Source organism: Dipteris shenzhenensis, chromosome 14, assembly GCF_047967505.1.
Source record: "Dipteris shenzhenensis isolate YYH24624 ecotype China chromosome 14, Dip_SZ_1.0, whole genome shotgun sequence".
Lineage (NCBI taxonomy): Eukaryota > Viridiplantae > Streptophyta > Polypodiopsida > Gleicheniales > Dipteridaceae > Dipteris > Dipteris shenzhenensis.
Window position 1 is genome coordinate 28,294,611 of NC_141609.1, and position 20,627 is coordinate 28,315,237.

At 40.7% G+C, this 20,627-nt stretch overlaps 1 pseudogene; it reads right to left on the reverse strand.

Moving 5' to 3' along the window:
• Positions 1 to 1,405: 1,405 nt before the first annotated feature.
• On the reverse strand, positions 1,406 to 1,921 carry LOC147894419 (uncharacterized; annotated as a pseudogene).
• Positions 1,922 to 20,627: the final 18,706 nt, after the last annotated feature.

Genomic DNA, 20,627 nt, shown 5'->3' on the forward strand with positions numbered 1-20,627 from the left:
ACAGGAGCACTGCCAAATGATGGAGGGTTTAGACACAATACCTAGAACAGACAAGACAGTTTTCACAAGTTTCTCAGCTATTTTTGGCACGAGAATAGATTGTTTAATGAGTTCAACATTTTGATAGTTGATGGTTCAACTTACAATGTTTCAAGAATCCACCTCACTACTATTGTATAATCATTCCAAAGTTTGCAAAACTACTAGTATCACAAATCAATGGATTCTTGAGTGATAGGATTGTAAATTGGCTTTGGGGTTGGTTGCTTGCAAATTGCAAACAAGTGTATTCAATTCAAAACTGAATAAACACAAACTTGGATCCATAGAGCCTTAGTGTATTTCACATGGTTAAACAAAAGGTAACTTGAAAGTGAAAGTGCCTTTGATGAGACCAAAGGGTCTAAATTTTCTTATGATCACTTGTAGGGATGTCACAATGTTCATCCAATACTTGTAATAGAAAATATTTTTGAGGGCCACGAGTCCTATCAAGTTCATCACAATGTTCATTTAATACTTATAATACTGTTAACATTTTTGATTGCCCATTTTGTTGCCTGTTCTAAAAAGGAAATGCTAGTGCTTTAATTGTGAGCACACATGCTTGCTTTTCAATTAAAAAGTAGTTTTCAACATTTTTTGACTTTCACAAAACCATTACTTGTAAGCAAGGCTCCAATATATGAGATAAGTCACTAGAATAGAGATAAAAAATGTGCTACTTTCTAGAGATAAATGGTGGTCAATATGGCCCTTGCCCCTAAAGGGGACCCCTCAAGGGCCATATTGACAAACACTTATCTCTAGAAAAGACTCTAGAGATAAATGTTTTTGTCAATAAGGCCCTTGATGGGTCCCCTTTAGGGGCAAGGTCCATATTGACACAAGAGTACTGGCACTGCTCCCTCAAGGGCCATATATTGACAAACTGTGACAAGTCTTTATCTCTGTCACAAGTGTTCAACTGCCAGATACTATTAATTAGCACCCTATTAACATGTAATATTGATATGTAGTTGGGAAGATTTGCTTTGTGGTCATTAAGATATTGTTAAAGAAAATTAACATAAAAGAATCATTTAAGTATGTTAGCACTGTTAACCAGCACATGTAACGCTGGTTACTAGCATACATCAAACAATGTCAGATTGTTAACTAGCACATCCAAGACTGTCATACACTAGGATTTAAGTCTGATAACACTGTAAACTAGCACACATCAAACATTATCACACATTGTTAACTAGAATACTTCTAATAGTGTTTAACACTGTCATGCGGATCACTAGCATATTGTTGCAAAAGATTAACATAAAAGATACATTACTAACTAGCACCTTGCTATGTAGATAACTTAACAAACAAGGCATCAAAATTAGTTTCAACACTAACCAGGTTGGTATCAAATCCCAAATGGCATGCTATTATAGATTTCTTCGAAACTTTATGGGGTGATTGTGTACATTTTCCTTCTTTTTGGCATATACTCCATGGGTATCTTGATGCAATGTACAAGATTTGAAAGTATGTGGACAAGGGGTTGCTCAATTATCTAGTTTGAAGTAGTAAGAATCCAGTTGCTTGTAGTACAGGCCTTTCACAACATAGGAACCTTTATCGATCACATTCTTCCATTCATCAATGTATCCCTTTTCTACCTTCTCCTTTACTGCAATGCACTTATTAAGATAAAAATATGCATCCTTAGCATTGGTTGTTACATTTGGATTTATTGCAAAAGTGTCACCAGCACACAAAGCACCACTTAACACATCATAGTGTCCTTCATGTGCAACACTATCATATCCATGCACCTCATCTGCATTAACCTTAGCATCTTTAGGTAGTGGTACCATAGTGTGATAAGACCAAGGTTGCACATGGGCTTGTTAATGCAATAGTTCCATTGTGAATGCATGCATGCTTCACATAAGCATGCCAATGATCTTGCTACCAGGGCAGTTGGATCCGTTGTTGAGCTATGCCCACGAAATGCATGCAAGGAGCGAGACTTTGAAATACTCTCACAATTCCACTTCACGTCTCTGTTTACTTCTCCTAGTTTAATATCCCAAAATACATGGCTGCATTCCCTTTCTTTTGAAGGCTATGCTATGTTTCTCTCTAAAAGGAAGTATTGTAGAAACATAACCACATCAGTTGCACACTTCAAGATGAGACCATTGGGCTTTAATTACTCATGTGTCAATGTTCTTTTTACCACAGCTCTAGCACCATCATGCTCTCCCTTTCCATGCCCTAATCCAATAAAGAACCAGCTCATCTCCATCCCTGTCAGGTCGGCATATCTTGCAACAAAATGACCTCATAGCCTTGAACTATAAGGCCACACCATCTAACCAAACTCAATATCTTTTCGAAGCAACAACCTATTTTTGTAGCCAATCACAATGCAACATAAAGCAATGTTGGATGAACAATGTGTCATGCACCCTGTCATCTGATATGAATAAATTGACTGTTTTGATTACTTCCCCTGCCTGGCGATAGTATGTTATGTATACAAAAATTGTTATCTGACTTGAATGCTGGTACATGGACTGAATCTCATTTTTCTCCTTCAATGCATAATTCTTTGCAAAATCTACAACTGAAACAAGCACATCATGCGTCGAAGCACAAATGTAGCTAATCACAGAACTATTTTTGGTGCCATTTTGGGGCCGCGATGCAACGTGTTGGTGGGTGAGATTTTGACTTTAGGGCAGACTCATGCTCTCACCGAAAGTCTTTCTGATGTCATGATTGTCACACGGGCATAATAATGAAATAGTGTCACATAATCTTATCAATGTCAACAGCGCAGAGCTTGACACATGGCATTGCATGCATTTACTTGTGAGAAGAGAGACTATTTCTTTTGCCTGACTACATCACACAGCTTTTGCCTTGTCACCTATCATTGCGCAACTTTGTCATATGTTTCACTATGAGATACAATCTTTTGCTCCGCAACCACCATGCTGGTTCAAGCAATGATGTTGGCATGGAGCGACCACCACGTTGGCATGAAAACCACCATATTTGCCTAGTGGCATGCCATATTGTCCTGGAGTGGAATGTCAATCCCTAAAGGTGACCCCTCAAGGGCCATATCCCCAACCACCGTGTTGAATCTTGGAGCTATTTTAGCTCTAGACCAAGGAAAATCTAGTCTTATTTTGGTGCTATTTTAGTCCTATTACTCTGTGTGCAACAATTTCTTAATCGACACACTAGTTCTTGGAGCTATTTTAGCTCCAAGCTAAGGAAAATGTAGACATTTGCATTTTTTAAAGTTTCCTTGCAACCATTGTGATGTTTATTGGAGCTATTATAGTTCTAAACCAAGGAAAATATAGTTCTATTCTGAAGCTATTTTAGTCCTACTAGTCGCTGTGCAACAATTTCTACTGTTTCTTGGAGCTATTTTATTGCTATTTTAGTTCCAAGATAAGGAAAAATGTAGTCCTATTTTGGATCTATTCTAGTCCTTCTGCAACAATTGCTTGTTCAACAATTGAACTAGTTGCATTGGTTGCAACAAATCCTAAATGAGGGCAAAAGTATACCATTTGTGAATCATTTTCATTACCTAGTAACAACAGTAACAATAGCTTTTTGCGCAATGATCTCTCTGGTTATAGTAAAGTGTAAAAGAGGGCTTGTGAATCCTCGAGAAGATGTGATGGATGCTCAATGCATTGCTTTCTACCAAGACGTTGTCGAGAGATATCCTTCTTGTTTGGAGACACGCGAGTGTTCTCTGCTCAAAAATTGATAACAAGTTCCACCACTTCCCCATCAAAAATGCTCCTTGGAGCCTGGCATTTGCATAAATCAAGAGGAAGCTTGTCTCTAACTTCTATGCCTGAAAGGATTTCTTGGGCATGATTAAAATTTCATGGATGTATATCTAATAATCTAGAGACCTTCCCAATGGATAGTTCATTGTCTCTTGACAATGCCTTCAACAAGCAAGTGAGTGCTTCTTTTGACAAAAAGTTTGTCATTAGATCTAGGATTCTTTAGGATTTCCAGTGAATCTTTTAGAGCTGAAAGTAGTGCTACGCTTGCATTTTGCACTGTTGTATATCTTCTGATGTGTGGATTATGAAGCACTTGCACTATCACCTCAGAACCCATCTTCTTTGAAGAGAATGCTAATGTTCTTTGTATAAATAGCACAGTATTTTTTGCAATTGAACTCGTACCTATTTCATTACACTCATCTTCTTCATCTAACATACTCTTCATTCTTTTTCTATGATCCCTCTTCCTTGCTGCTTTCCAAGCCCTTATAGTATTCCTTTCCGGGGAGCTAAAAGATGTCATTGTTACGGCATATGTATTGTGGGGGTTAAAGGCCATTGTACCTTTACCCCGGTTATGTACAATACTCAAATACATATATATGTGGATGACATAGAAGATTAGGGTGTTCTGCACCCACCAAAACTTGTGTGACTCTCTCTTCTACCTCTCCCTTTCTCTCACCCTTTTCCATTCCTCTTTAGTTGTTGAGATCTCTCAACTAGTATCAAAGCGCGGGTGTTCTAGCTGAACCCGGGTGTGAGCCTGGAGCCCAAAGTTTGCTGCTACAACTCTATGGGAGGAAGGAGAAGCTTTGTTGGGTGACTTTACCTGCATCTTGATGTGTAGAGACCTTATAGAAACCTTTGGAAAGTTCTCTAAGTGATTATTTGCAAGCCAAAAGGTGGTTTTGGAGGCAAAAGACAGTCTATTTTAGACCTGAGAGTCTTGTGATGAAGATATATTTCTCTAGAAGCTGAATCTCATCCTGAGATCAAAAGAAACGTTGTTGAAGACTTTGAGTATTTCATTTTTTTTTAACATCTCTGTCATCCGAATTTTCAGTGAAAAGTAATAGCTCCTGCAAAAAGTGATGAATTCAATTTCTTGCACAAATTTCATGTGTTGGATCTCTATATTCAGGCCACCATTTGCAATTCAGACTCTGTTCAGATAACCCTAGTCGATTCAGACTTCTACCTGTCAAGCTGCTTCTGATTCCGTGAAGTTCTGAAGCTGTGGTGAAGCTTTGTCTACTCCAACGTCTTCATTTCGTCATTTCCTATGTGAGTGCAATCTCAACATCCAGGCCTCCATTTGCAAAGCTGTCTGTTCCGTTGGATCTGAGACTATCTAAAACATCTATCTTCAAAGTTTCTTGCCATGAAGATTCGAGGGAGTCGTGCTTCTCTATGTTTTTCCATCGTCTCTTTGAAGGAAATTTCTTAAAGTTTCCAAGACCTTCTCATAGCTTTTGCCTTGTGGCATTTTGGCTAAGGTTAAGTCTCCTAAGGTTAATTTTTGTAAGTGAATGCAAGGGTTGTTGACTGGCTCTTACTCCATCCTTGGATGAGATTTTGGAGTTGTGGCAAAAGAGAGATATTTGCATATTGTCTTGCTGAGTTCTATTATGCAGTGACGCCATGCTTTGAGACATCCCAGGTTCTATTTTCGCTGGCAATCATTGCCATATGGCCGTGATTTCTTGGATATACCTTATACAGATCACTCTGGTTGCAATCTAAGCCATGTGTGCTTATTTGTGGTTTGCATTAGGTTGCAGTGGATACTTTACAGGCCATTTGGATGCATTGCGATCCTTATTGGATGCGCTGATAGGCCTAGATTGCCTTGTGGGATGCTTTATTGATGGACATTTAGTACATAGATGCTATTTTATGCTAAGGAAAAGCTTCGAGACATTGCAGTTGATGCACTCATAGTGCTATGCTCTCTTGGATAAGACATTATTGATGCTTATGCCAATGGATGGTGTTTATGCTTGAGGCATTTGGCTCTTATTGGCATTGGGTTTGCCATTGTTTTGTCATTACGGGTTGACATTTTCTTTTCGGCCAGATTTGCTCATATGGATGCATAGTATATGCACATGAGTCAAATGCATTTTGATGCTTTGAGCCTTGAGTTTTGGTGACACTATCCTTCATTTAGGCAGACATATTGGGTGCACCTAGTATTTGGTGTGATTCCTCTCTTGCAGGTACTAGCATTTGGAATTTGGTTTCATTTGTATCATGGCATCCTCTTCCATGTCTGAAAATGAGCTTTTTAGCATTAAAAAGTTTGATCGGACAAAATTTTCTTTGTGGAAAGAAAAGATAAGGGATGTGTTTTTTCAAAAGAAGCAGATTAAACCCTTGGCACGGATTGAAGCTAAGCCTGTAGATATGTATGAGGATGATTAGAATGAGTTGGATGCATTAGCAAAGTCTACTGTTAGACTTCATCTTGCAGAGTCAGTTTATTTCACAGTAGTAAATGAGAATACTACGGAAGATTTGCGAAAGAAATTATGTGCTACTTATGAAAAGGAAAATGCCTCTAATAAAGTTTACCTCATAAAGAGGTTGCAGTGATCTGCAGATGAAGGAAGGGGTCTCCATTTCTTCTCACTTGAATGAATTCAATATTATTTTCAGCCATCTTCAAGCTCAAAAGATGAATTTTGATACGGAGACTAAGGCAATATTTCTCTTGTGTTCATTGCCATCCTCATGGGATACTTTCTGTACAGCTCTCAGTAACTCTACACCTAGTGGAGTATTGAAGTTTGAGGATGTTGTGGGTAGCTTGTTGGCCAAGAAGATTAGACAGAAGTCTATGGATGGCAACAAGCAGGATGCATCCTTAAATGTGCAAAGGGACAGATCATAGTTCAGGGAGAAGTCCCAAGAAAGAGGGAAGTCTCGTAGCAAATCCAGGGCATGGAACATTGAGTGTTACCACCACTATGGCAAGAAGGGCCACATGAAAAAGGATTGCTACAAGCTGAAAAGAGAGTAAAAGGATAAGAAAAAGAATGCAAATTGGGGTGCAAATAAGAAGGAAGAGAGTCCAAGGGAAGACAAAGGAAAAATTAAGATCGAGGAGATTAATACAGTTACTGATGACAATGACATTCTCTTCATGTCTAGTCTACCTATAGACTTACTACTTCAGATGATGCATATTCCTAGGATTGGATTTTGGATTCTGGTGCTTAATTCCATTCTACTCCCCATAGGGAATGGTTCTCCACTTATAACAGTGGAAAGACATCTTGGAAATAACTATGCATGTGACATAGTGGGAGCAGGTGACATAAATTTTTCTTTTGCAAATGGGTCTACATTTGTTTTGAAAAATGTGAGACATATGCCTAAGCTGACCAAGAGTCTCATTTCAGTGGTTCAACTAGATGATGCTAGTTTTCAAACCACTTTTGGCTTTCAGGGTTGGAAAATTCAGAAGGGCTCTATGGTTTTCGTCAGGGGTACCAAGTGTAGGACTTTGTATCCCTTACATATATCAGGGGTATCTGATCATTTTGTTGCAATAACCGAGTCGCCAAGTACTTCTTTATGGCATTGCAGGTTGGGGCACATGAGCCAGAATGGAATGAAACCCTTATGCCATTTGGGTTATGTACCACATTTGAGTTTTTTTTACTTTGAATTTTGTGAGCATTGTCTCTATGTGAAGCAGACTAAATCAGCCCATTAAAGAAGGGTAAAGAAAGAGCTTGAAAGGCTTGATTTGGTGCATTTAGACGTATGTGGTCCCATGCCTACACGATCATTAGGTGGGGCTGAATACTATGTGACATTCATTGATGATGCAGCTAGGAAGTGTGGGCTTATGCTATAGCTCGGAAGAGCGATGTGTTCTAGGTATTTCAAAAATGGTTGGCTTTGGCTGAAAATTAGTCAGGTAGAATGCTTAAATGCCTATGGTCTAATAATTGTGGAGAGTATATCTCTCATGACTTTCAACATTTCTGTGATACACATGGGATCAAGATGGAGCTCACGTCTCCTCATACTCCAGAGCAGAATCCAGTTACAGAATAGATGAACCACACCATTCAGGAAAGGTTGCAATGTATGCTTTCCAATGCAAGCCGTTCTTGTGGTTTTTTTGCTGAGGCAATGAAGACAACAGTGCATGTGACGAATAGATCACCTAGTAAGAGTTTGGATGGTCATGTTTCTAAAGAGGCATGGAGTGGCAAGAAGCCCTCTTACTGTCATTTGCATATATTTCGGTGTGATATTAGGTTATAGAGATAATGGTTGTAGATAATTTTATTACATGCAAGTGTTGTATAACCACGAGATGCTGCAGCATACAAAATATTGAAGAGATTCATGATGGCGACATAGTAACATATCCAATTCTCTTCTATTGCCTTAGAAAAATAATAGTGATATAATTGATCTATAGTCTCACTCGTACGTGGTTTGTGGGCTTGCAAGCATGAAACAAAAGACTCACTACCGACCCTATAGAGCAACTGCTCGACTACAGCTAATGGGCGACTCATGAAGTCGGTTGGACAAAGAGAGAGAACTCATCATTTGAATGAATATAGATAGGTTTGTTGCTATCGTGCACCACCACAGTTATCCTCTAGAAATCGCCATGCATACCTAGATCTTTCCACCAGGGTAAGCCAAGTGTTTCTCTTGCTCTCGTCGACCAATAGTGCATGACCTTCTTGCATGGTTCAATCAAACGCTTGCTGCCACGTCCTTTAGCCAATCGTCCATTTCTCTAAGATGCGAAATCACCCCCCATGAGAGGATTTTCTCAATGTGTGAGGCATATGCACATGTGCCAAAAGAGCTTTGGGAGAAGCTAGATCCTAAGTCTAGGAAATGCATCTTTTTGGGTTATGGTGAAAGTGGAGAGATGGGCTATCATCTCTGAGATCCAGAAGCAAAGAAAGTCATACGAAGCCATGATGTGGTCTTCAATGAGAAGAAGATGCATAAGAAACCCATGAGGGATGTGGAAATGAGGAGAATCACTTTCTAGGATGTGAATCCACCAGCATATGTTGATAGACAGCAAGTTGTCCATGCACCAAATGTGTAGGAAATGGCGCCACCAAGTACTCCCACAGGTACATAATCAAGGGCAAATGATGGATCATCTCTTGGTGGCAATGATGAGCCAAATGTAGCTGATATGAAGGTGGGACAGCAAGCTGAAATTCCCTTGAGAAGAACATCTAGAGTGTCTAGACCGCCCGAGAGATTTGTTCCAGGGGTAGACTATGCGATGCTTACTGATTGTGAGAGCAGACATCCAAAGTGCAATCATAACCGTGTGTCGCCCCTCCCTACTGCAAACTTTATTTCTATAAGGTTTCCTTGGACTACCACGTGGCATATAGATTCCAACCCTGGTTAGCACAGTGGTTAAGTTTAGTTAGCCTTGATTTCAAAGGATTTGGTTAGGTTACACAGGATTTGGTTCTGTTACAGGTTGGTTGAGTTTCAATTTGGTCAAAGTTGTGCCACGCGGCATAGTGCCACCCAAGCACAGTAATCCCTTACTAAGCACAATGTGTGTGTAGCATATGAATCCTTGTGCCACATCATCAAAGGCCTCTTCTTCACAAAAACTTTGACAAGCCGTAACTTTCAATCCAGGAAGAATTTACACGCGCTCCAAAAAAGAAAAGTGATCGCCTTTTTGAGCTCTACATGCCTATCAAGTCAAAATTATTGTAAGCAATTAGACACTACCAATATTGAAAGTAATCCATTGGTAAGACCTTTGCAACAAATGGAAATGCAATGCATGAATGCACAACGCATGCCAAAAGCACAAGTGTATGAGATGACCAGCACAAAACATCGCATCCACACATAAAGCATTAAGACTCATGGTAGAACAAAGCATCATGCATCAAGATACATCAAGCAAGGAACCGAACGCCATTGACAACATGTATTCAGAAGCAAAAGCCTTGCCACCTTTAGCCTATATTCTTGTAATCAAACCTGACCACCTACAAGTAGCCATGCAAGCACTCAGGGGAGGTATTGACATGTAAAAGCCACACTTGACCACCTTAAGTAGAAAGGTATACACTAAGGGGCGGTGATGGAATGTAAACTCACATCTAACCACCTTGTGGTAGCCAATGGATCATGGCACCAAGGAGAGGTGTTGAGATATGGTGCCATGTGCACATAGATTAAAGGCTAAGGCATGGTATAGGAAAGAATTAAAGTAGCCACCCTAGGATGTGGACTACATGATGTGAGGATGTCAATCAAGGATATCCACAAGGAGAAATGTGAATGAGAGGATCCCACAGTTGACTATTCTAAAGCAAAGGACATTCACCTAATTCAACGCCATAGCATAGCAAGACGTTAGTTGAGTCTTAAAGGGAAAAGGAGTAGAAGCAAATATTAGGAAGCAAGGGAGGAAAGGTAGAACAAAGAGATAGATGGAGTAGTCATGGGGCCGAGGAGGATAGAGGCTGAGTAGGATATAGCTAAATAGTTAGCTATAAAGCATAGAATAGTAAGGGCACCGAAAAGTAGGTAGATCAACCCTTATCCTATGATTAAATAGAGGAGCATTTATAGGTAGAACATTTTGCAAGACCATGATGGGGTTAAAAATTCAATTGCATAAGTTCTTGCATTTGCAAAAAAAAACCATATGTATAGCATTAGGGTTGAAAAATTAACGGTAATTACAAAAATAATCCAATCAAAAGAAGCTGGCACTTACATTGACGTTTGCATATGGCACCATTCTCTGTACCAAGCACTGCTGATACCATAACCTCTAGGTAAGCTGCAGCATACCGACATAATATGTTAATAAAATGTGTATTGTATTAGGGGTGACAATGTGTAAGTGTGCTCATGAAAACATATCATTATTATTTCAATCAATCTAAATCTCCACTAATCCATGCTCTTAGTCAACGCTTTGAAAGGCCCCTGGCAGCCATTGCTTCATCAAGACTATGTTCACATTTACGTTAGTGCTAAAGAATGCCGCAGAGTTTCCGCAGAGTTTAGAGAGAATCCTCAAGAAAAGGGAAATCCATTTAATTACTCTAGCTGCATTTCAAATCATGATTATGTAGGTATGCATAACAAGGTCGAGAGCACTATATCTCTCATCATAAGTCTCTCAAGTGTTATTCTTCAAGGTTGCCAACGTCTTCTTCCGCAATATCATGCCCAAGACTCTACTTGCAAATCTGACGGAGAAGTGTGTCAACTCACCTGGCACCATCATAACAAAACAAGTTAGAACAATACATTTTTGATGTGGAAGCCAAGCTTCATGGCTGGCACACAGTTGTTATCCTTGTCACTCAATCTGGATTAGCATTAATAAAATCTTGGCATTTTCAAGGCAGTTGGCATTTATAAATTTTATCAAGTGCTTATACAAGTAATTCTCATGAAATCTACATCCATACGGGGAATTAAGATGAAGCATGTCTAAAATATATCTTGAATTAGATAACATGCTTTAGACTATCCCAAAATAGAGGGTGTTATAAGAAAATGGTAATCCATTTTACAAAGGGCTCCCTTCTCAAGTAGTGACAAAAATTTGTGGACAGCCATATTGCATGCTGCATATCTACCGATACATAAGGAATCGCATTCTGACTTGAACTGAGAAGTTGCAGATCTATGGACAAGCTATCATTTTTCTTTTGAAAGCATATTGATCAAGCATTTGTAGCAAAAGTTATACCTTCTACAAAACAGCTAAAAGTTGTTGTTTTGTTCCAGCTAGTAAATTATTTTCTCAAGTGGTGACAGAAATTTGTGGACAACCATATTGCAAGCTACATATCTTCCGATACATAAGGAATGACATTCTACTTTGAACTGAGAAGTTTTAGATCTTTGGACAAGCTATAATTTTTGTTTTGAAAGCACATCCATCAGACATTTGTAGTAGAAGACATTTGTAGTAGAAGTTATACTCTCTACAAAATAGCTAAAAGTTGATGTTGTTACAGCCAGTAAATTACTGCAATTAGCCACTTAAGGGGACTTCTCCATGACTTTCTATTCAAATCATGAACCTTCCGTGTATTAGGGCATAGATCATATAAAGTCTATGATCCATCAAAGGGTTGTATAATTCAATCACAAGGGTGTATAGTTGTGGTTGACAATAAAGATCAACACAAACTCGAATGGTAATCTTGAAGCAACCCAAAACACATGAAGGTTTGGTTGCTCGACTACCCTTGGGACCTACAGCTCGACTACCCTTGGGACCTACAGCATTCTATCTCCATCTAGTAATGGACGTGATCAATCGATATCATCCGTCTCATATGCTATTCAAGGTCTCTGGTTCTCATATGCTCCTGGTAAAGCCACTACGCCTCAAAAGGAACTGGCTAGACTGCCGCCTCAAGAGTTTTTTCTCAAACTTCTTTTCCTTGGGCGTTGAGTTTTGCAAAGCATTCTAAAACGATCCAGTAGAATGTGTGACTGGAAATGACCAAGTCGAAGCAAAGCTTGAACGACAATACTCAAGTCGGATACAAGCAGAGACGACCAAGGGACTCAAAAGAAAGACTAGTGCTCGCTCATATTTTTGAGCTCTGGCATTCATAAGCACTTGCAATCCACATAAGCAAGATGCAGCAACATTGATAGCAGCCGAGATAATCAAAAGGCCAAAACTGGAGGTACGGTGCCAAAACTTGGGTAGTCATCATGTCCTTAGCCTTATGTGATCTAAGGCCAGTCGACTGGCTCTAACTCTATAAAGGGTTCCATACAGAAGGGTCTTGGCTCCCATGTTTTCGGAGTGCCCGGGAATTTTCCTCCTGGAAATACCAGCGACAACTACTCCAAGTGAGAGAGACAGGGACCATGGAGCCACGCAATAAGCGTAGCTTTTGTAAGAGTATATCTGACGAACATTTTTGTTGACAGGGAAATCCCTAAGATCTAATGCAGAAAAGAAGTCTGAAAGAGGCGAAGAATGAAGAATAAAATTATGACCACAGTTCTTGCCTATGGAGGCCAAGGTCCGTGAGCCTTTGCACCATAATCCATGGCGGATTTGCAGCCTTTCAACACGAATTTGTATGTCATACCGAGTCGAGGATACAGACTAATGACTAATGCCAAAAGCACAGTCATTATACAGTAGTGAACAAGAGCACCGTGCTCTCTTATCCCTCGAGGTATACTGGGTCTATAAGTTACCAGAGTAGTGGGTGTAGACAATCTTTCAGCATTCTTCCTAGTAGTCAATCAACAAGTAGACATCTCAGGCATGCGTGCTCATTGCGGGAGCTTGCGCTACCACCTACGTGGGAGTCTCTACGTAAGAGCAGGTCAAGGGGCAAGAGCCCACCGTATGCAAGAGACCCAGGAAGTAGGAGGAAATACCTAAGACACGGGCATTTCGTATGCACAGAGGGGTGTGAACTTCTGAGATATCTTGAGCTATCCAACGAGCAGGTCAGCTCTCTGCTAAAGATTCAAAAGCTTTCCATAGCTCATCATTTCAGTAATCTCGGTCGCCACCTTCTCTGAGCAGAGACGGTGGGTAGTTGAACAAGATCAAAGTTCAAGTAGTAGCACGGAATCTACTTCGCCATACCTTGCAGGGACGCATGGCGAGGAGCAAGAGCTGCCCTTACCTGGCGTGGGTCCTTTTTCCTTTGTAGCTGCAAAAGTGTCTAAGGCTGCGAAATCTCTTCTCTGTGTAGTTGAGTTGCTCCGCTAGCTAATCCTGCATTGGGTCAGGATTGTGGGATGGGTTTTTGGTCTACGTTCTCCCCTTTACCTCCTCAGCTGTGGGATGGGCTCTCAAGCTCCGTGCAGAGCTCCTAATTCATGGCGCCCCCTTCGATCTGCCTATAGGGACTTCCCAAGGAGTGTACTTAAACTGCAATTCCCCAAAGTACGCATGCATTGTGTGTTCCATAATGTACTTAAGTCCAGCCATGTTTCCACCTCTCACGGAACATCATGAATTATTCTCTCTCCTTCATGAGTCCTCACAATCCCACTTCCCATGGTGGAATTTCCTATGAATGCTCTTTTTACGTCTTCTAACACCAAACAGCACGTGATCCGAGGGAGCATCAATCCAACACCACCTCCCTTGGAACTATAGTATTCTTAACATATATAGGAGGATTGGCTATGGGTGTCAATTTGTAGACACAACCTAAGACTACAAAGGTCCCCGAGGGGAGGGATGTTTGTGTGTGTGTGTGTGTGGAGAGAGTGAATTTTGGGTTGATATACAACGCATAGACCTTAAATCCAAAATTCACTCTCAAATTTTGGATCTAGAGGTCAAATATTGGCCCTTCTCACCACCGTGGTTATAGGTTCAATTCACCTTCAGGGCCTCATGATCCGCATTGGACTTCTTCTCCGAAGACTTCCCCTTACCCTTGTTGTTGCTCTGCTCAGCTGTTCCACCCTCTTTCTCTCCTCTCTGCTGCTCTCCCTCTCCTTTCCCTCCACTCCCTCCCTCCCCCTACACTCTCCTCCCTCTTCTCTCCTTACCTTTGTTGTTGCTCTAGTCAGCCATTCCACCCTCTTTCTCTCCTCTCCACTTCTCTCCCTCTCCTTTCCCTCCACTCCCTCCCTCTCCCTCCACTCTCCTCCCTCCACTCTCCTCCCTCTTCTCTCCTCTCCCCTTCCCTAATTATATTGACTTTTTTCAATTTTGGGTCCCTATTGGGCACATCATGCAAAAGTCCAATTTTGCTTTTTTGTCCTCCTTACGTGGCACGCTGTGGAAGGAAGACAAACCCTTCTTTTTGGGAGTAGCAAAGGAAAGGGCAAAGAGAGAGGCTGGGCGGGGAAGGGGAGAAGATGAAGGAGCGCGAAGAGGTCTACGAAGGAGGCAAGGCAGATGGTTTGGAGAGCAAATACATGTTTTGGCTGAAGTACAAAGGTCCTATAGCCTAAAATTTATACACGTCGATCCTCCTTGTTTTTTTACCGTTCTCGCGTGGTTCAAATCCTCGTGGGTACAGGCAAGTAGAAGCTATTACTTGAATATTCTGCAAAAATCTTTATATTGAGGGTGTAGTGACAGCGCAATTGCCTACTGTCCCTACTGCATGCACATCTTTGACCCCTAGAAAAAGAAAGCTGAAAAACTTTTAAGTATCAATTACACTAATCTGGACTAGCCAATTAATGGTCCGTTTGGCTAATGGTCCGTACTAGGGTGAGTTCAATTAATGGTCACTCAGTAGTAGGGTGAGTGGCTTGTAATCATGGGAAAACTCATTGCAAAGATTTTTTTTGGCTTTTTTGCCCAGTAAGCTTTTCTCATAGCTTGCTTTGTACATGCTTTGTACTTGATTGGTGTGTAGGTTACAAGGAAGTGGTGAAGGTGGGCATAGGAAGTGGTGAAAGTGGGCGTTCTGCTGGTGCATGTCGCTCCTCCTCCTCATCATGGACTTCGATGATGCTGAGAGAGTTGCCTCCCTCTATGCTTCTATCTCAAAACCTCATTCTGCCTATTCTCTCTCCCGATTGCCTTATTATAGATTGTCTCCAAGAATTTTCCGTTCCTTCGCTATGGCTCACCGTTCCAACGGCTCTTCCCTCTCTTAACGTGAAGGCTCCCCTTCCCTGCAACCACCATTACATCAGCCACCTCCGCGCAGCTCTAGCATGTATGCGCTCAGTACCTTTCACTATTGGGCAGCACAAGTCTGGCAAAGCCCAGCGCCCCTTCACAACTTGCTTACTAGGAGTGTGATTGGAGTTCCCAAGAGGCCGCTAAAGATGCCTACAGTTTCGTGGATTCAAAGCTTGCAAACTACGGAGCTGCACTTGAGGCTATATGTCTCCATAATCCCGTTCGATGAGTTAGGGGACCGCATCTTGAGGACTCCCAATTTAAGTAATACAGACAAGAACAGGTACATTTTGTTTTGTTGAGGGCTCCATGGTTCTTTTTGTTTTGTTTGCTAATGCTGCAAATCAATTGCTTCTCTCTTCAAACAAACCAAAGTGTTTCACTCGCAGTTCTTTTCCTCTCCTCTCGCATCAAAAGCTTCCTGTAATCTTTCGGTTTGTTTCACTCGTAGGAGTTATTTTCCTCTCCTCTCGCATCAAAATCCCTTGCCTATTGTATTCTTTAGAGTCACTTTCCTTCCTCCACTATTAATGATAGTTTCTCTCGTGTATTCTTCTTCACCTTCTCTCTTGTTCTAGCTCTATCTGCCTCTTTTTGCTCATCAACAATCTATTGTGAGGGTTCATGTAATATTAGACTAGTCACTAGATTGGGAACGTGGTCATGGTTGTCACACAATTTCCCAGACAAAGTTTTTGCTCTGCTTTTTAGATCTTCAAGCTTTTGTTTTTAAAAGCTTTATTTTCTTTTGCACGATCACTATTTTTTACAAGTCTTCCATAGCTCTCAAAATACAATATACAATCACCACTATAAACGCTTGGGAGATGAAAAGTTATTCCCAACAACTATGCAGCCACTCGCATTGGAGTTCGCATCAGGCTGCTTGGCAGTGATGGAAGAAAGCTACAATAGGTATGCGCAAATCGTGGAGCAAACCTTATCTGATGCAAATGTTTTTAAAGAAAAGAAAATCAAAAAAATAAATAAGGCTTTAAAGAAAAGGATTCCAGATGTAATTACATGGCATAACACCCATGATTTTGAGGAGGCGTACAGCTTTATTGCTAGTGCTATGCTGCCAAAGGATGGCGATGAGACTGAAGATGGGCATGGGAGCGATGAAGGTCATGATTTGGAGAATCAAAGATAGCATTCTTGAATGGTCTCTTATGTTATAAAGACAGAGATATGTGAACCTTTTATGTTTAAATAAAGATAGAGAAACAGAACCCCTTCTACATAAGGAAAACTTATGGAATGAATTGAAGTCGATATGGATACATATATCCATAAGTTTTGGGTGAAGAAATCAATATGTTCAGTTAGTAAATAGGGTATAGAGTCTTAATTTACAAGAGGGGGAGAGTACGTGGCTTAGGTTTATAGTTCGGTGCATAAGATTCATGTAACGTTTCAGATGTAATGTTTCAAATAACTAACTATGCATCCACGAATGTTGTAGATTGCATGCATTGTAACCATGAATTGGTTTTTATGACTCTGATTCATGTTGACATATATGAGCATTACATTTTGTCTTTCAACATGGACAAGGCAATAAGATGAAGGTGTTCCTTTGAACTTGCAAAAAACTTGTGTGCTCGGGTAAGCGGTACATAGAAGCGATGATTTTGATGCTTGCAACATGTAAAGGAAATTCAAGACTCGGACGCAGGATGCATCATTCCTTCAACAAAAACTTGGCACTGAGCTTGCCCAATCGCCGACAGCCCTGCATCCTCACTATATGCATAAATTTCATCCCTCTCACATGCTTTTGCCTTCCAGCTACTACGGTAGTCTCTTCGCTGCTGCAATGAGTTACGTTGGCTTCTTACAATCACCAAAAGGATTCAAAGTCGATGATGATCCTCGCAGAGCCCAATATTATGATTCTCTCCTAGTATCCATATTATTCTACTTTGACTCGATGGCTTTCTATCTCACTATGTGTGGTTTTTTATTATTCGTGGAGGTGAGTTTGATCAAATAGCCGATTTTAGATGCCTGGAGACTCTCACCATCAGACCTCTCCTCTCACGTCCACTACATAGCTCTCAACGTCGTGGCTGCAGTCTTGAAGCTGTGTATCTATGCCATGGTAATAGCATTTGCATGCGCAAGTCTTGCCGCCGCACTGCTTCACGATATATTTGCTCTAAGCCCTCTATGGGTGATTTCAGCTGTAGGCAACATTATGGTCATGGGATCGTCACTGCTCGTAGCAAGCTGGACTAGAAAGCTAGCTGTGCTTCGGAGGTGGCAGCAGCTTGTTGCAGTTGTCTTTTCCCATATCATATCATGCCATTCTTGTACTGCATGGATGCTATGCACAGGATGGATAGCTCTTTTCTTTTGCCTTGCACTCAGAGCAATATTTGGATTTTCACACACAGATCGGCCCATCCTTCCCATGTGAGATGTTTCTACTCACATTGAAAGATTAAATGTTGTCATTCATCACCTGCTGCAAGACTGAAGATGAACGTCAATGGCTCTCAGCCTCCACAGATTTCAATGGCTACTTCGACTCAACACGATGCTTAAACTTGTGCACGCTAGTTTTATTAAAATTCACAATAATATTGCTTAGTTGAATCATGTCAAGTATTTGCTTCAACAAAAGAACATGAAAGCACGCATATGAATAAGGGGAGGTAGAAGAGAATTGGAAAAGAAATTCTATTAGTTTAATCATATCCAAAGAGTACTATAGAATCCGTAGAATTTATTGGGGACCATGTGTGAATTGCAAAGTTTTATTGTCACCATATCTTCCAACAAAGCAAAGTTACACTAGTTCACCTTGGCAGGGGGGCACAGGACAAGGGGGGGATCATGTAGAAAAAATGTGACTATCATAGATGTTCAACAAAAGGACATTTTAAAATCATGTTTTTAACCAAAACATATGTATGGAGGGGTATCATAAAAAATATTTTGGACAAAACTTACACATTCGATCCTCCTTGTCGGTGGGGAATGTGTAGGTTGTGTATTCCATCCTCTTCCAAATCCGTCTCTCTTGCTGCCTGAAACTATCCCCTTCTAGATGAGCCACCTCCCCTACCATTCCTAAAGTCCTGCCCCCTAATGATCCTCTCGCCATATGAATACACCCCTGGGGAGGGTTGGGGGAGTAGAGGTGTGGAGGGACTCTTTGATAGACTCCTAACAACTGTGAGCATTAAGTCTCTAATATACATAAAGGTGATAGAAACTTTTCCAAACACAATCATATATGGTGTCATCATGAATAGTAGAAATGAATTAAAAGCCGCTTTTAGTGGTCTTCCCGAGAAGAAAAAAGTCAGATTATTCACTATATACCACATTGCATGGTCAAACCATAAGGGTTGGGCTTTACATTCTAATCTCTCTTCATTACACCTGCATTTGATGTAAGGTCTCCCAATGTTAAAGACTTTGGGGTCCGGTGCCTCTCCTTGCATTCTTCGTAGGGGTAACCATTAAGGCTAAGAAAATCCTTGCTTGATCATCTTGGGACAGTCCATCCATATTACAAAAGCTATGCTAGGTGGTAGAAATAATCCCTTACATTGGGTTAAAACATCTCAACCCCATGCTTTCCACTGATACTAGGTAGATTGGGGGGTTAAGATTGTAATTCAGGTACAAATGTTTCATGATGGCTGGAGTGTTCTCTGCAAATTCCATCAAGGCTTTGTTGTCCTGTTCAATTATTTGGTCCATATTTTGCTATAGCTGGCTCATCAATGCAATGGCCTCCTCTATCTTTCCTTTTCCAATGACTAGCACTTTACACCAATCGTTGAAAGAGAGCTGCATAGTCAAAAGTCTGCTAGAGTCGAGGTGATGATTGAATTCCTTCCGGTCCATTTCAATTATAGCCTCATGCATTTGCCTATTGAACATGGTCAAAATGGCTTGGCATGCTAGTGAAGGGAAGGCAATGGATCCTCAATATACCCAAGTTTGGTTAGTTCCTTGCACCAAGAAGTGACCAGAAAGGGGATACAAGAAAATTCAACAAGTTAGGATATAAGTAATCCAAGTCGGATCCGCAAGGGTGTGTGTTACTTATTTGTCTACCAATTCTAACTCTATCTACATCCCCCTCCCTTTTATCCAATTTTTCATCCACTTCTTTGTATAATGCCTTTAAGGGTCTAATAGCCATATCCATTCATTACCAATCATCCATTCAAGGTAAGCTTCTCCTCATGTTTCTTTCTTATGATGAAGGCACCCCATTGATTTATTTTTCCCTTTTCACTATTTTATGATTATAAGATATACATTATCAATAAATGACATGTTTTTGTAGATTTAACATCACATGGCTAAAAACTGAAGGACATATATCATACCTAGTCCAAATATCTACTGTATTAAACCTCAGTCCAAGCCAGTTTTAACAGGTATTACTATATCATAGTCTGTCTTCAAAGGGTCAAGTTCATCATATATCTACATAGGCTTTTCAAAAAACATAAGTTAATTAATCCAGATTACTCATTGTCATGCTCAAGCTATATCATAGTATCCCTTCATGATATCCTAGAAAGGGTTACCATTCTAGGAACAAAAATGTCCCAACACTAGTTCAAAAATGTCAAAAATGTTTCAAATATGTGCTGTGGCTATCTTGATTATGGAAAGGGGCTATGGCCATTAATAGGCAAAGGTGAGGCCAAATAAGAGCATGGCCCCATGGACCGGAGTATTCGAAGGAGCTAATTCATTTTCCCTATTTTTGGACCTGCCCCGATTTTCACGAAGTGAGGCAACCGGAACTATAGAGCCAGTCCGGAAACGTGAATGAATGAGCAAAAATCTAGACCCCAAAGGAGCATCCGAGGTGCATAGTTCGACGCACTGGTGCTCACCTTAACACGATGCACAATCCAAGACGAGAACTCAGACAAGGAGCAATTGTCTGTGGGCAGGGAAGCAACTATCGGTACTTGACGAATGAACAATTGCCTCAAGAGATCCATGGACGCAACGCATGTGAGTGTGCCTGACATCCTGTCCCTTTGCGGTCCTTTCTTTAATAGGGCCACCGACCAATGTGTTCGTGAATCCTTAAATTCGAACGCGTTTCCACCCTTCTCGCAGGAAGCTTATGGAGTAGAGGGTTTTACCTTTCCTCATGCAACCTTCTTATGACCATCCAGTGAAAA